Consider the following 16,251-nt stretch of genomic DNA (forward strand, 5'->3'; position numbering starts at 1 on the left):
AATGAAAATTGTTGTAATGTTTGCAATTTAGTAAATTATATGTCAGATATCAATCAATCACAGTCAATAGAACTAAAACAAAAAATCTTTTAAAGTTGGATGGAATTTGTATAAAATGGTGACTGGTGAGAGTGCTGAAAATGGTTCTTTCCTAGTTTGGTGTTTGACTAGGGGCCATCTTGCGTGCCGCCAAATCAGAGTTAACACATTGATCGGCGTGGTGCGAACGCGAGCCGAAGTCTGTCCGTTTGTCCACCCATACCGACAAAGAAATGAGCTTTAATGAGCAAAGGAATGCTGAAAGATTCCCTGAAAGCATATTTGTTCCAGCCCCGGAGGTCGGTGGCTGGAAGAGCGAGGTAGGTGTGATATTGAGAGGCGAGAAAAGAAAGAGCTGTGGGCAAAAGGTTTAAAGTGGCTGTCCTTCGGAGCGGCTGACAGATAGCGAGCAGAGGGCTCGAGAAGACACGGATTGGGGTGAAAAAGTGGTGGGAAACGGCGGTGGGGTAAAGGAGCGTAGAGTCGGGGGGAATTAGCTAGTTGGGTATGTTGGGGCTTTGGTCCCCTTGGCTGCGATATGAACGTTGAATTATTCATGCAGCAACAAGGACAGAATCATTTTTTATATTTTGACCAATGCTGTGCAGTGTCTTACAGGAGGGGAATCTTGAATAAAAATGAGTCAAAAGCAGTGGGATTCTTGCCATACTTTCTTGATCACAAATTGCGGTGAGTGAGGACTTCTGAGCAGCCAAACATACAAGTGTTTAGTTACTCGGAGTTTCATTTCCTTATAACTTCAATTAAGCCCATATCGAGGCATCACTCTATCGTAAAACGTGTGGTTGCCTTAGCACTGTCAATAAACCGCTTTCTGCCCAGAATTAGGAAAGGGCCGATGAAGGAAGGGGGGGTTTGCTAGTTAGCTAGGTTATGAGGGAGACTTATTGGTCCCCCGCACCGACTGTTAAAGTCACAGTGTGAAGCTGCAGCCCAGGCCGATATGAGCATTGCTGTTGTTGAATAATTCATTAGCAGCAGCAAGCAGCAAGGACACAGGGCCGTGTTGATACAGCGACGTGTGGACGGGGGATTTGCGAAGGCCCGAAGAGAGAAGGGCGAGGGGAAAAAAGCAGAAGTTAATCCACATAACTGCAAGATCTGACCTCGCGAGCCCGCGGGATCCAAACTACTTCCCTGGCCGGGAGATCATTTATCCTCGTCAGCGACCCGCCGTCCAGTCAAGTCTCCAACGCCGTGCAAAGAGGCAGCGGACAGTGAATTCAGAACGGAAAAACAATAGAAGTTGCACTCAAAATTGTTAAGCAGGTGGTTGATAGGTTTTATCTGGACGGACAAAGGTCCGTTTGATTGGCTTACAACAGGCACGATTGTTGTACTCCAGTCCTCTAGGTGGCAGTACTGCTTGTTACCAAGCCATAAACTGCAAAATTATTTTGCTGATGGTCACTGCTCTGCTTGGCCCCAATGCAAGCAAACTGTAGCAGTGAAAGAAGTCCTTCCAGATCCTTTAACATTTCTTAGTTTTGTGTTGGTTAACCAACAGTGATCATATTCAATGTATATTGCATCAAATTCAACAGAATTACTTATGAACATTTTGTAGGTAAAAAAAAAAAACGAAACTTCTTAAATGAAAAATTCGGATTCGAATTAGAGTTTTGATATTTTCACCAATTTTTACAACTGTAATTTGTTTTTAAATTTTACACATTTTAAACGTGGACACTACTTATGACTTAATACAAACTCAAAATACAAACTTAGACCCACAACACACCGACTGACGCGATCGTACGGCTTAAGTGGTGCACTGTGAAAAAAGTAGTTCGCAACTCTTTGCCACACACGAAGGAATTGAGCACCGGACACCTACCAACATCCTGGCATGAAAAAACTGCAACCCTAACTTTGGATTTGAGGCCTCACATAGTCAATTCCACTCTCATTATTTTCTAATTGAACCACAAAAACATGGCGTGATTGTCAAGGACAAAGTGGATTGTCACAAAGACGGTCGGCAAACTCATGACAACCCCAGTCGGTGAACGTTGCACACTGCGTGGCAGTCCAGTCGCATCGCTCGGTGTCTGGCGGACCTTAGTGGGTCTCATTGTGGGTCACGTGTTGCAAAGTGTGACATTTTGACACATTTGTTCGTATGCTATTTGTAAGGTACGTGTCAGGTCACGTATTCGGCACCACGCAGCACTGAGCCTGCAGCTGAAAACTCATGTAAATGTGTGACATTTTAAACTGGAGGCTAAGCGGTCACCTCCACGGGCTGAGTTATTATCCGTGCCTCCTTTTCACCCTCATGCCTTATACAGCACGTAGGCCTCATTAGACGTTAGAGAATGTACATGAGGTTCTATAAGACTATGTCTGCGCCTGTGCATGTGTGTGTGTGTAGCTTGAACCTTTCATGAATTCGTTCTGGAAAGAGTTAACGTGGCCATGCATGATACGGCGGCGGCGCTAATGGGAAGCGGGCCGCTGGCTGCTAGGAAGCCGGCCGACGAGGGATTACACTGGGAAGTGATCACAAGGAAGTCTTGATCAGAGCCGCTGAGGCACCAGGCAGCTCATTACGGGCTGCAGTGAGCTCAGTGGCGTGCGGCAACAAACAGGAAGTGGAGTACACTCACTGTTCCGGTGTGAATAAAACCGATTGTTCGCATGCAAAAAACCCCCCCAAAAAACTGGACATTTGTTCATTTCATTAAAAAAGGTGCAACTTCCTATTCAACTGTCATTTAGCAATCCTCGGATTCCTGTAGTCACGCACCCCCCCCACGCTCCACCCCACCCAAAAAAAGAGGAAAGCACCACTCCTGTGTTATAGTAGGCTGCACACTTCAAACACAAACCATTTTTATATTTCATGCTCAGAGCCCAGGATGTGTTGGTCTCTATTGGCGGAAAACGCATTGCAGCATTTAATAAATTGAAGGAGGGGGGAAAATGGCATCAAAACACATTTTCAATGGCGATCTAAAGCCTGGAATGATTAACATTGTACGTTACATTAACTTTTTGCATGTTTACACATTCTTCTATTTTGATTTTTTTTTTAATCATTACTTTTTGCAGATTTGCATGTTTAATCAAAACAGATTTTCATCGACAATTCTCTAAAATTTATAAATTGTTCCTATTAATGATGCACTCCTTTTTTACATGTTAACAAATGTATATATTTAATGTAAAATTTCACAAACATACATCTTTAAAACATTTTTTTTTAATGTTATTATTTTAAACATTTTAAAATGTTGTATTCAGATTCACATGTTAAAATGAATGTCTGTCTTTCTCTATACAAATACACTTATTTTTTTACAAACTTTTTTTCTTTTTTTTTTAGAATAAATGTAACATTTGCCTGGGATTCCTTTGTCTTTACAGTTTTTACAAATGTTACCCATTTTCCCACAAATTTACAAATTATTATGAACGTGCAAAAATCATTTTACAAAAAAGAGCAATCGTAGAAAAGTTTGTTTCAAATTGACCCTAACATTGATATTTAGTGGAGACGATACATACCAAAAATGTCTATAGGTTGACTGTACCGGTTAAGACTCTGCGCCATTGATATGCACAAGAACACAGATGCTGGTGTCTTTGGTGTGCCACCGTGCTTGATTTAATCAAGTTAGCCGCTGCGGATCTGTTACGCGTAACTGTGCCTTTGATGGCATTCCGCATGATTCGAATTAGCAGAGTGGCGGCGGATGAAACGCACAATATTACCTTCACATGTAAAAAGCTTAGAAGTCAGCATATGAGACGCTGATCGGAAGTGACGCAAAGCAGCCGTCCTGGAATAATTGCTATAATTTCTATAAAAGACTTATTTTTGTGATGAATGCAACGGGAAAATGAAAGTGACGAGCTGATATGTACAGATATTGGCTTGTTTAGGGATAAAAATACTTTATTTAAAAGCTGAGGGGGGAGCAAATGAAAGTCATGACTACTGTAAGTCTCAAGTCGTCGTCAAGTTATTGTGGTAAAAATCAAGCCTGGTTAAGCAAGTTGTAAGTCATCAACATATTTGCACATTGGCCATTTGGCACTCATTATTGGTATGTGCAATAGCTAGTTGTATTAATACATTCAGAATCACACAGTTATTGCTTTTTTTTTTAATCATTCCCATCTTTTTACTGTCCATTACAAAACTCACTCACTACTATCAAATGGCACACTTCCTTGAAAATTCTTATCAAAAGTAAAGAGGCAAGACTTGTCAAGTCATGTAGTTGAAGGCTAAGTCAAGCCAAAGTCAAGTTGAATCTTTCAAGAGTTTTAGCCAAGTCTTAAACTTGAAGACAACTTCAAGCTAACAGTTGATAGTCAAACTAGTTAGCTTTGCCATTAGCTGTAAAGTAAGCTGTCCATCATTACAAGTTACACAAACATGGATCAATGATTGTTATCATGTGACGATATATTTTGGAGGAGAAACCTTTGTTCAGCACCTGTGACAGTTTTTCACAAATGTAAAAAAAAAAAAAAGGTGGATGCTTCCATCTAAATTCCAGACACTCCTGCAAGGAACTATTTTTCTCCTTTAGCTAATTACCTTTCCATTAAATTTTCAGTGGCGGCTCTGCAATCATGTTTAAATCACGTCAGGGGAGAAAATTAAGAGGCGAACCACTGCGAGGATGACGGTAATTGTACTTTAAGATCCTGGATGATATCAGAAAGTGTGATTTAAATTGCAAATTTTCTTCCCAATGATGCCTTAATGATACCAGTGAACATGATTTCACCTCGGAAATGAAGTCAGGCTGCATACTGGCTTCGTGAACTTAAGAACATCCTGGTCAGTTCTGTATTTAATATAAAAAAAAATAAAAAAAACTCAGACGTCCTCGACACAGAGGGAGATAAATTGTCCAAGAAACTGGGGAAATGTAAAAGTCGGCAGACAAATTCAGTCAATCATAAACGCATCGCGAGATTGCTTTCCATTTCAATGCATTATTTTTATTTTGACACCTCATTTCTCAAGGAAATAAAAGGTAGCCCAAACACCAATAATGATATTCATAAGGACTGCGGCCAGGGATGCACCGCTTTATTGACAGGGTTGCTTTATTTTTAATATCTTTTTGGGGGTTGACATTTGAGCAGTATTATTACCTTCATTGAGGTGTGCGCATCTTTTTTTTTTTTTTATCATTACATAAAAAAAAGTTCCCGCAAAACTTTGTGGATGTTTTCTGGAAAAATAAATCATATTTTACGATCTGTTTAGTTGAAGAAAGCAGTTTACAACATGCAATAAAGTCTCCAATTCATGACTGTTTATATGGTATGATGCTGCTGTTTTGGTTCGAAAAGGTATCAACAAAGTTAGCAAATGGGCAATTGGCTTACTTGTAAAGAGTTCAAATGTTTCTTCCTCTCTTGGTTTCTTACTACGTTCACTACTTTGTGTGTGCATGTGGAATGCAGGTAAGAAGTTAACGACAAACAAATGAACAAATTCCAAACTAACTGGAGTGTTTTTGTGTACTACTGTTAAACTATTTAACCGACGAAAAAGCGTGGATGAAAATGTGCTTTCTTGCCCTCGTTCCGAAACTAATTGAACGCTGTTAGCCTGTGATCTATGCATCCATCTTGTTGTCGTCAGCATTAGTGACACAATGCTTATTTCTTCACTTGAGCATAAGGGACCTTCAACACCAGCGCCGCATCATCAAAACTCAGCGGCGGATGACTTGTTTTTTTGTCTGTGTCAGCTTGAGAAATTCCCACGTTGTCCATAAGCGTCGCCGGCCCGTTAAAAACCCTCAGCACACTCCCATTAAAAAAGAAAAAAAAGAAAGAAAAAAAGAGAAAAGCTCATCAAAGGACAGAACAATGACCCTGGACCAATCAAAGAGGCTGGTGCGGCGACAATGGGCTGTCCGTTAAACGTCAGGATGAAAGTAAATAATTGCGCTAAAACAACAGAGGTGGACGGTGTCTACATTTGCAGCTGTTCAAACACGTCTGCTGGCGGGGGCTTCCTGTGTAATTACACCCATATCACAATGTAATCGACGCTCATTGCGGTTTCATTGCAAGAAAATGATGCGAGGGCCTTCCTCCCCTTTGTAATGGGTTAATATTGCTGCATCGCACCTGCAGCAGGATAAACCTTTTCTGTGTAACTCTTATAATGAACTAAGAGTTAACTAGCTCCATAACTAAGGGGATAACTAACAAGCTAAAGTTTTGGGCTACTCTGGTAGCTAACTACATAACTAATGAGACAATTACTAGTCAACTAACAACGCCAATGAATTTAATGTTTTTGCAAAATCCATGTAACTAACTAATAAGCTAACCAGCTAAAGGCGAAGGGGCTAACTAAGGAACTACTGTAACTAACGAACAACCCAACTAAAGTCATGAAAAATTACACTTTTACAAAACGTAAACATTGACAAAATGTCAAGCTTCTTTGTGTAATCCCGTTAATTAACTAACTAGATCAATTCAGGTAACTAATACGTTAGCCAACTCACCAACTAAAAACAAAGAACTAACCGTAGACAATAACGATCCCGATCAAGCTAAAGGCTTGATGATGCCTTTGCTGTTTTCTGTTTTTTTCCGCTAACAGTGGCGAAGCTCGACGCCGGCGGCCACGCAGGATCAGATGCTTGCGATTGGAATTAGCGGCCGTCTTCTCAGCGGAGGCGAGGATTAAATGTTGGTGAGCTTCTAAGGCCTCATACCTCGGGGGCATGAGAGAAGTTAATCAAATGTGTTGGGGGAAGTTTATTTATATGCCCCTGGTGTCATGGACACGCTAGGAATGGCAATAGCCTCCCTCTAAATATCCCTGCAATACATTTGCCAACTAGCTAAGGAGCTAGTAAATTAACCATTTAACTCATTACTACATCAAAATATAATATTTTTTTTTTTTTTTTTGCGTACTAATGATTTAAATGACAAACTCAAAACATAACATCCACAAAACGCGAATAGCTGATGTTTTGATATTTTTGCTCGTCAACACCCTCAAGTATGTGCGCGCTCAGCTAAATAAGCAATCGGAATATCGCGCAGGTACACAAAGTCTTGTTGGTGGTCACCTGCAGAGAATCTCAAACAGCCTCACCGAGTAGTTTTTCCTTGTGTATTCCTGAATCAGCTAATACATAAGCTGAATTCATAAAATGTCAGCACCCATCCAGGAGACTATTTAGACTGTCAAAGTCGCTTTACGGTACACCCGCAGCGGGCAAGCACGCTCCAATTCGCTTATTACGGCAGTAATGTTCCTTCGGGTTGTTAAAATGAAGAGTAATGTACTGTAAAAGCTGTGGAGGTCAAATATGTTGAAAGAGCCCTGCTCACACCCCGACATACAGGAGCTACAGCACGTGGGACTGCTCAGTAGACATAATAGCCATAATCACGCTAATCATATAATAAGAAGATAAGCACAAAATTCATGTTACACACAGACACACACAATCCAAACATGCATTTCGCCATAAATAAGTAAAAGAATTCACTAAATTGAGACATACTGTACATGCTCGTAAAGCCTATATTTCCAAATGAGTACCGGTAGATTTTCTTTTGTCCCTTTCAGAGCAAATGCGCCTGCAACTTTAAATGCTACATTTTTAGCCCGTTTTTTTGTTTTGTTTGTTTGTTCTGTTTTGCCTTGTGCCCAACTTGGTCTGAGAGGCAAACCAAAAAAGAGAAACGTTTGAAATATGGATGAGTCTGTGATGCGCCGCCGGGCGTCACCTCCATGACAAGCACATGCACTCAGGTTGCGTCAACACATGTTTCGCTGGCAGCGATGGAATCTTCCAAGTGTTTCCGCTGCAGCCGAGCGCTCTGCTCAACTGTGGCGGCGTACTTGACTTGGTTTGGGGTTTAGCGACAATTGTTTTTTTCAACCTGCAGAGTGCCCCGCTACGTTTCCCGCTTATTTGAATTCACGCGATTCGTTTCCGTCGTGATATAGTTCTGGCAGTCTGTTGCGACGGACACGTGAACGTTACGGTGAGGCAGCGAACGAGTATTGGTTCAATAAAAAGAAGTTGACTTTGCAATAGCATCAACAGCAGCACCTGTGCTCATGTCCATCTCGGTTGTTCTGTTTTTGTTCAGTTTACTTCGAAAATGAGGCCAGAAGCTTTACAAAAACAAACAACAAAAAAACAAAACATCTTTATATGTATACTGAGCTCCGTGTTGGGATTTAGCGCTGCCTCGTGAGCCCCTGACTGATGTTGAAAGGAGGAAAATCATTTCCCAGGAATAAAAACAAGCCTCTGAGAGACGCTGCCTTCACAGTCATGTTTGACCTGAGCCGCAAAATGTCATTTCACTCTCCAAAATAGCAGCCTCCCCTCTGTTCAGTTTTTTTATTTATTTAATTTTCTCAGTGCGGCGCAAAGGCAACCAAACAGAATCAACCGCCTCGTATTGATTTCCTGTTTGTGTCCCTGTCTTTAACGCTGCCGCAATGTACGCCAGGCTTCTTAGAGAAGAAAGTATACAGTGCACAAAAAAAAAAAAAAAAAATGAACACTTTGTTGCTCTCTGCAATAAAGAAGAAAGTAGTCAAATTTGGTCATGCAGCTGTATGTGCTTTTCATTGGACATTTGTAGCATCAGATATAGCGATGTCTCCAGGTTTTGTGGCAACAAAAAATGATTTCATTTTGCCTTAAATGACCATTCAGGGAATGCTGACTTGAAACTAACCAGAAACCCTAACGCTGAATTGAAGCTCTACTTGGAAATTCTAACCCCCATTTGATACCCTATCCCAGGCTTTGGCATGAAACCTTAACTTGGAACCATGATGCTGGCTTGTAACCCTACTTCAAAACGCTAAACCAGGCTTAGGCTTCAAAACCTAACTTGAAATACTTCCCTGAAACTCCATTTGAAAATCTACTTAAACCTGGCATGAAACCCTACTTAGAAATCCTCAATCCAATCCATGAACCGTGTTTGAAACCCTAATATTGGCTTGAAACCCAAACTTGAAACCCTACTTTGGAACCCATCCTTGACACCCTGGCCTTGGCTTGAAACCCTATTTTGAAACCACAACTCTGGCTTGAAACCCTACTTTGGAAAAATCGAAACCTTGTTTAAAACCCCAGCTCAGGCTTGAAACCCTACTTTGAAGCCCTAATCCTTTATGTATTTATAATACGTACAGGAAATGTAGCTCTATATGTGGACGTCATGAGGCGCGTGTGCAGACACGAGTCACCACAGAGGCAGCAGGTTGCGGGCCGCACGCTGTCAGCACGTTACGCAGGCGGACCAGCGAAGCGCACCTCATCTCTTTCATATGGAAAACAGGCAGCAAATTAGCACCTGGGACAAGTACAGAGGCTGATTGCGGCCCCGCCGACTTTTAGTATGCATCCGATAAACTGATTTTGACATTTTATTAATGGGGGGAGCTGTCAGCACGGTCACGCGCGAATCTTTATTTAATCACGCTGACATTATTATGCTGATTGTGCACCAAGAAGAAGAATAAACTGACACAATAATCTCGTTTTTCTGGCGTAGGCATATTAATGTGCCTGCAAGGAGGAGGAGGTTTGCATTGTGCCGCCTGTGTACTCGATAAGCCAGTTTGAATGTGTGTTTGTCCTTGATGGTTCTACTGTACACAACAGCAATGAATGCTTGCATCAAGTGTACAAAGGAAGACACTGAGTGGATGCAACGTTAGAATTAGGTACACTTGCATAATCTAATCATGGCAAGACAAGAGCTCCAGCACATTGTTGTGGTTGATCCCCGGCTTTTCTAATTCAGGTGCGCAGAAAGTGAAAGTACATCATCTGCGCCATTGTTGTTGTTGTTTACACTTCACAGTGAAGTTGTGCTAGAAATTAAAGCAGAGGATTGAAATGCGTAAGGTGTGAGATGTGAGCGTGCGTGCAAAGCGACAGCAGGTCTTCTTCACACTAACGCCGCCAAAATAAAAAAAATAAAAAAATCAAACCGCTGTTCAGATGTTTGCTGTGTTGCGACTTGAACCACGAGGAAAGTTTTCGCTCCAGATGTTGTTTGCTGACTTTTTCACTTCAAGACATTTTTGGAGCGATGCAGCTCGAAAACTTTATGCTTCATGTTTCCTCGGCACAAAAGTTTGCCCATTAAAGATTCCATAAATTGAGCTCTGAGGGGATTCGGCTTTTATAAAAAAAAAAATAATAATAATAAATGCGGTGGAATGACACTATGTAGACCTCCGCCAAGGCTGAACAATTTTGAAACCAAGTGAGAACTCATGACACGCTGTTCCACTCCCCTCCTATAGGTCGCAGGCATTGCACTACAGATTGGACCCAAACCTTAAACTGCTCTCCTGAAATCCGAATTTGGAAGTCTAACCTTAGCCTGACACCCGAATTTGAAACCCTGCAACTATCTTTAAAACCGATTTTATAAGCCTGCTTTGAAATCACACCGTGGTTTAAAACCCTAATTTGAAAGCCTTAACCCCTCTTTGAAATCCTAATAGCTTGAAACCATAACTCTGGCTTGAAACACTCATTTAACACCCTAAGCCTGGTTTGACACCCTAACCTTTTAAGACCTTATACCCAGGCTTCAAACCCAACTTTTAAACTCTAAACTCATCAAGACACTATATGTTTCATTTTTTGTATTTTTCCCCCCCAATTGCACCTTTGTGATTTGACAATAGCATTCCTATTACTTGGCCATGTCAATATGAATTTGATTAATTCTTTATCCCAATTTGAAATCTTAGATTAAACACACTAGCACCTCAGCGGCGGTAAAAAAAAAAAAAAAAAAAAAAAAAAAGGAAGAAGAAGAAGAAGAAGAAGAACGACTCATCCGAGGACGCTGGAGGACAAAACGTGCCCCGGATGGCCGTCATCTGTTGAAGCGCTCAACAAGACCCTCGCCACCGCTTGCCACTTAATCACAGCGAGGCCAAACCGAGAAAAGTGCCAGCGTGACCTCTTTGGGGTCAACGAACGCGCCCTCCTGCCCACGCGGAGGCGCGGCCGTCACGGGGGGAGGGTGTCGGCGTCCACGGCTGTTGCAGGGTGAGCCGGTGTGGAATAAACTCTGCTCTTCATCCACAAGTCATGTGTGAGGAGAAGTGCTAATGAGATCTTAAGCACCCGCTGTAATTAGAAGCTGTCGAGAAGGACGACAATTAAGTGGCGATTTCCGCATCCCCTCTCAAAGCCCCCCCCGTGCGTCCCCCTCCCGTCGGGCTTCACGGGGAAAAAAAAACAAAAAAAGATTGATGATGCCTCAGCCTTTGCAAATGAGTCTCCTTATAAGCATAAAGGCTGCCTTGAAACCCTTCTTCGTCATATTAACTAACATGAAAACCTAATACAGGCTTGAAACCCGACTTTGAAACTATAACCCAGTCTTGAAACTCTAACTTAATTAACACTTAAGACAGGCCTGAACCCCTAATTTGAAACCCTAATCCAGTCTTGAAACCTTAATTTAAAACACTAACTTTAAGTCCCCCTTGGAAAAATCGAACCCTGGCTCGAAACCTTAATTTTGAAACCTTACCCCAGACTTGACTTCTTAACATAAAACTTTAACAAAGACTTAAAATTCTAACTTGAAAAGACAATCCAGGCTTGAAATCCTAATTTGATACTGTAAATTAAAACCCTAACTCGAAACCCTACTTTGAAATCATAACCCAGGCCTGGAAGTGAACCCTCATTTTCAAACCCCAACCAGGTTTGAAATCACAATTCAAAACACTAACTTGAAATCCTTCTTTGAAACCCTAACTTCTAAAACCCTATTTGTGGACCCTATGCATTGTTTAGTTTCAATTTAATATCCAAATCCTAACTTGAAACCCTAAGTGAGACTTAAACCCCTACTTTGAAAACCTAACGCTTGCTTGAAAACCAAAACTTAAACTCTAACCCAGGTTTGAAACCATAACTTTTGTTTGAAACCCAAAAAAACCTTAACTTAACTAAACTTAATCCCGCCTTGAAACACCAATTTCAAACCATAAGGATAACAACAACCCAAGTTTGAAACCCCAGCTCTGCCCAAAGTTAAAAACCTCACACAGAGTGGAAACCCTAACCCTTATTTAAAACCCTAACCCGTCCCTTTGCACGCTCCCTGGCACACGTGAAACCAACTAATGTCGACACACCTGGCCTCTGCGACGATAAAAATAAAAAGCAAAGCCAGATCAAATGTCTTTGGAATCTGGCACGAGACGCATCCCTGAATGAGGCACATCCCGGAGGAAATCTAAAGCTATCCCGACAAGAATGTTCCGGGGGTCTCGCACTTCTTCATGTGGGGAGGAAGGCTTCGGGGGGGGGGGAGCAATAAGCTGATAGCTCTACGCTCTAATGCAGTTGAGAAGCAGTGTGGTGAAAAGGCTGCTGGGACAGACGCCAGATAAGGTCAGGGAGAAAAGGGGATTTGCCATCTTTTTCTTGGGGATTTGATAAGTGGACTGTCGGTGTGCCCCCGCTAACACCTCGGGCTTAGTGCTAACTATAGCACGTGGTCACCGGAGCGATGGACGACACGCTCTATGACTTTCCACCCCCCCACCTCCATACATTAAAAACCTATAATGACATAAAAGATTACATATACATTTAGTGATTTTCAGGGCAGGAAAAAAATAAATAAGAGCAATTAAGAGTCTTTACATCGGCACTAATGTCTAATTCATCTTTGTTGCTAAGTATCAGGTTCTTTGAGTGATTCAAACAAAGCTTCCCTGGCAGAGGTAGCAAACACATATCTCTAAAGTTCCAACCTCTGACGGGAGACCGCTTTTCATTTGTCACAGTAACGTTCTTTGTGGCAGCTGCAGCTCAAGTCGTCGTCCGACCTCAGACGATAATTAGAGCCTCCGTGCCACGGCGAGGAGATTTATTCCAATTAGTCGTGTCATTATCCCCCCGATGGCGTCGCTAAATTTTACTTACCGATGTCTGCCGGGTGACATCGTGTCTCGCTCTGTCACACACACTGAAGCGTGCGGGAAGATTGAGAAAAAGTTTGCCCGTTCACAATGAGTCTGAATGATCAACCGTGCGGAACAGATACCTGGAAAGAGACTTATTATGCAGGATTTTTCCCAGGGGTCTTGTATGTGACACACTTTGGGCAAAATATCCCAACGATCAAGAACTACAGCATTCCCATTCGCATATTCTAGTATTTTTTGCTCTTTCTAAAACACCATGAGAAAAGCTCCGTCCAATATATAAAGAGTGTTACAGACAATATAACAATACCCACAGGCATATATTCTTTATCCTCTATAAAAAATTTGAATTGAAGCATAAAAAGTCATGATGTACAAACTGATTCGTTCATTACATTCTGTTTCATTCTGTAATTGTGTTTTAAAGGTACAACATCATAGAGTGCTATTTTTCATGTTTAAAAAAATACACCAAACCATGTTATTGTTTTTTGGGGGTGGGGGGGACCAGGACAGATTAAAGCCATTTCCATTTATTTCATTGGGGAAAGATAATTTGAGTTTTTAAGGTATGGCTCAACCAATTAATTGGCTGGATGAATTAGTCGGATGATATTAGCTCTTTTAAAACGGGCTAAAACACAATACAACACAGCACAAAGTTAATGACATTGAAACATGAAACAAGTCTTCTGTTAATGTGTTAAAATGTTGTTAAGTACATTCTTTTCTTTGCTTCTGAATGTTGTCAGCTGTTGTGTTTGTAAATGACGTGTTCTCTCTTTGCTTGTGTGAAGCACATTAATTTGCCTTATGTATGAAATGTACTGTATAAATAAAGCTGTCTTGCCTTGCTAATGTAAAGTGCGTTTGTGAAATTGTTGAGCATTATCAAGACTAACCGATGCTCATGTGCTCCGGCGGCGTGTCACTGACGTCAACACAAACCTGTTCGTCCTTCTGGCAGGCTGTCGACACGGGAGGCGCCATTATCATCGCATTACGCCTCACCCGGCCTCGGCTCATCTTGACATTTCCCATTTTTGGGCTCGGGGGAGAGAGACGTCGCGCTCGGCCGCCTGGCGTGGCAGAATGAGAGCGAGAGGCGATTAAGATGTTTTTTTAATTTTCCTGGAACCACACGACGATGTTTGTCTCCATCTGGCACTTCCCTTATTCCCATGCAGAAGTCCCACACCTGAGCAGGAAACGGCATGCGTGAATGCAATTTTCTTCTTCTGCGCATGCGGGTCCCTTTGAAGACGCAAGTGTTCACAACAAGAGAGACCGAGGTCGCATTTATAATGTGATATGAACGCTTACACGAAAAAATAAATAAAATTGAGCATAAAGACCTGCTGTGTGAACCTAGCCTAACTTAAATTGATCCTTTTTTTCCCTTCAGTTACTTCACTCTCATTTCCCGAATTTAAATTGTAAGGCACAGGTGTGCTTACCTCCCGACTCCTTTGTAGTTTTACGTTTACTTGTTTTTTCTTAGTGTCCAAAGTCAACACTCGCCTCCCATGAAGCGGCATTACGGGGTGCTGTTGTTGTTTTTTTTGTTGTTATTTTTTAAATCCACTTTTTCTTCTTTCCCAGCCGCCTTCTATGGAAGTCCGTCGTTCTTCTTGGCGCCAAACCAGCTCCAGTCCGGCTGCTTTCTTCTTCGTTGGTGTCTTTCTATTTTACCCTCTTCTTCTGGTCATTTAAACGATACTTTAGGTGTGTTATCTGTCTGTGTGCCACACTGCCCCTTAGAGGCCAAAATGTGCACAGCAGAAACAGCATAGTAAAGAAGGCATACTGTACACAACTGTGAATGAAAATCGCTGGCACGTTGGTCACCTAATATTTTTTATTACATATGATAAAATATATATAATATATTATTGGGGGCGGCATTCCTCAGTGGTAGAGTGGTTGTTTCCCAACCCAGAGGTTGTGGGCTCAATCCCTGGCTGTTGCAACCATGTCAAAGTGTCCTTAAGCAAGATACTGAACGCGGAGTTCTGCGCCGTTAGTAGGTTGATGCGATGTCTGTGCGAAGCGCTATGAGTGTCTTAATAGGAGGAAAAGCGTTATACAAGTGAAAGACCAATTACCGTTATATGAGAGAAACGACATGTTTAACTTCCAGGGACTTTTATTGGTAGATCAAAAGCACACACAAAAATAATTATTGTTTATCTAAATGAAAACGTATATGTTTTTGACTTGTATTAATGGGAAGACCGCAATTTATGTTTAAAAAAAATAAGAAGAAGCATTTTATTTATTGCAAGTAAGATATTAAAAATGTTCATATTTTCATGGGGACTGAAAAGGCAGACAGTTTACAGGTAGTGCGTACAATAAAAACTCAAATCAAACCAAAACAAATACCGTAACAATAAAAACATAAAAATAACAGTCTAGTCTTACCAGAATGCATGCTTCAACAAATGTGACTGTTTTTACCTCCTGTTGAAAAATGAGACAGCTCTGATTTCTACAAAGGAAGTGCAGTACATTCCACAATTTGGGGCCGAGGGACTGCAAGGCTATCACTTTTAATTATTCATCTACTGTGAGGGACATTAAGTAAAAGGCAGTGAGCAGACTGTAATGACCTAGCAGGACAATAAAGTGACACCAAATCCAAAAAGTATGGAGGAGCCTGATCATTCAGGACTCTGAGAGTGACTGTTCACATTTTGTACAGAATGCTAAATTGAACAGGGAGCCAGTGCAAGGATGACAGAACGGGAGTTGTGTGGTTGACCCTACGGGATTGAGACAAAAGCCTAGTGGCGGTGTTCTAATCTAACTGGAGACCCTCTAATGAAGTTTTGTTGAAACGGGTGCAGAGGGAATTGCAATAGTGAAGCTGTGAGGAGACAAAGGCAATAGTTGAAAATGGGCCTAATTTCAGCAATATTTTTGAAGTGGAAAAGCACAAAGAGGTACATTTCTTTTCAATGTGACCTACAAAATTTGAACGATTCAAAAAAATGACCAAGTATACAGTATAAAATGAAGCTTTTCTCTCCGCTCTCAGGCGCTGTGGGTGTGTCTACAGAATACGCTGAAACCACGCCCCGCTCGATCAAATGTAATTTCTGTGACCTGGAGAAATGAACGCTTCTTTGTCTCGCATCTTTCTTATCCTACACATGTTTGAGCTGTTTAAATATATCCACTTAACACCTCCGTTGGGTGGAATATTCCAACACCATGACAACAAGGCACTCTAA

General features: G+C 41.5%; 1 protein-coding gene across 13 annotated transcripts in view; it reads right to left on the reverse strand.

Annotated features, from left to right (window-relative positions):
- LOC147128220 (MAM domain-containing glycosylphosphatidylinositol anchor protein 2) overlaps positions 1-14,675 on the reverse strand; it is a 178,373-nt gene extending 163,698 nt beyond the window's left edge. For 11 of the 13 annotated variants that reach the window (XR_015083827.1, XR_015083823.1, XR_015083826.1 and 8 more), the window contains exons 1-2: positions 14,473-14,675; positions 13,964-14,269 (exon numbers count right to left, since the gene is read on the reverse strand). The gene's annotated coding sequence lies outside the window, so the exon portion shown is untranslated. The remainder of the gene's footprint in view (positions 1-13,963; positions 14,270-14,472) is intronic. The other 2 variants (XR_015083824.1, XR_015083825.1) reach the window with 2 other exon arrangements.
- Positions 14,676-16,251: the final 1,576 nt, after the last annotated feature.

The sequence above is a fragment of the Filicampus tigris genome, chromosome 20 (assembly GCF_054856515.1).
Source record: "Filicampus tigris isolate MCC_2025a chromosome 20, RoL_Ftig_1.0, whole genome shotgun sequence".
Classification (NCBI taxonomy): Eukaryota; Metazoa; Chordata; class Actinopteri; order Syngnathiformes; family Syngnathidae; genus Filicampus; species Filicampus tigris.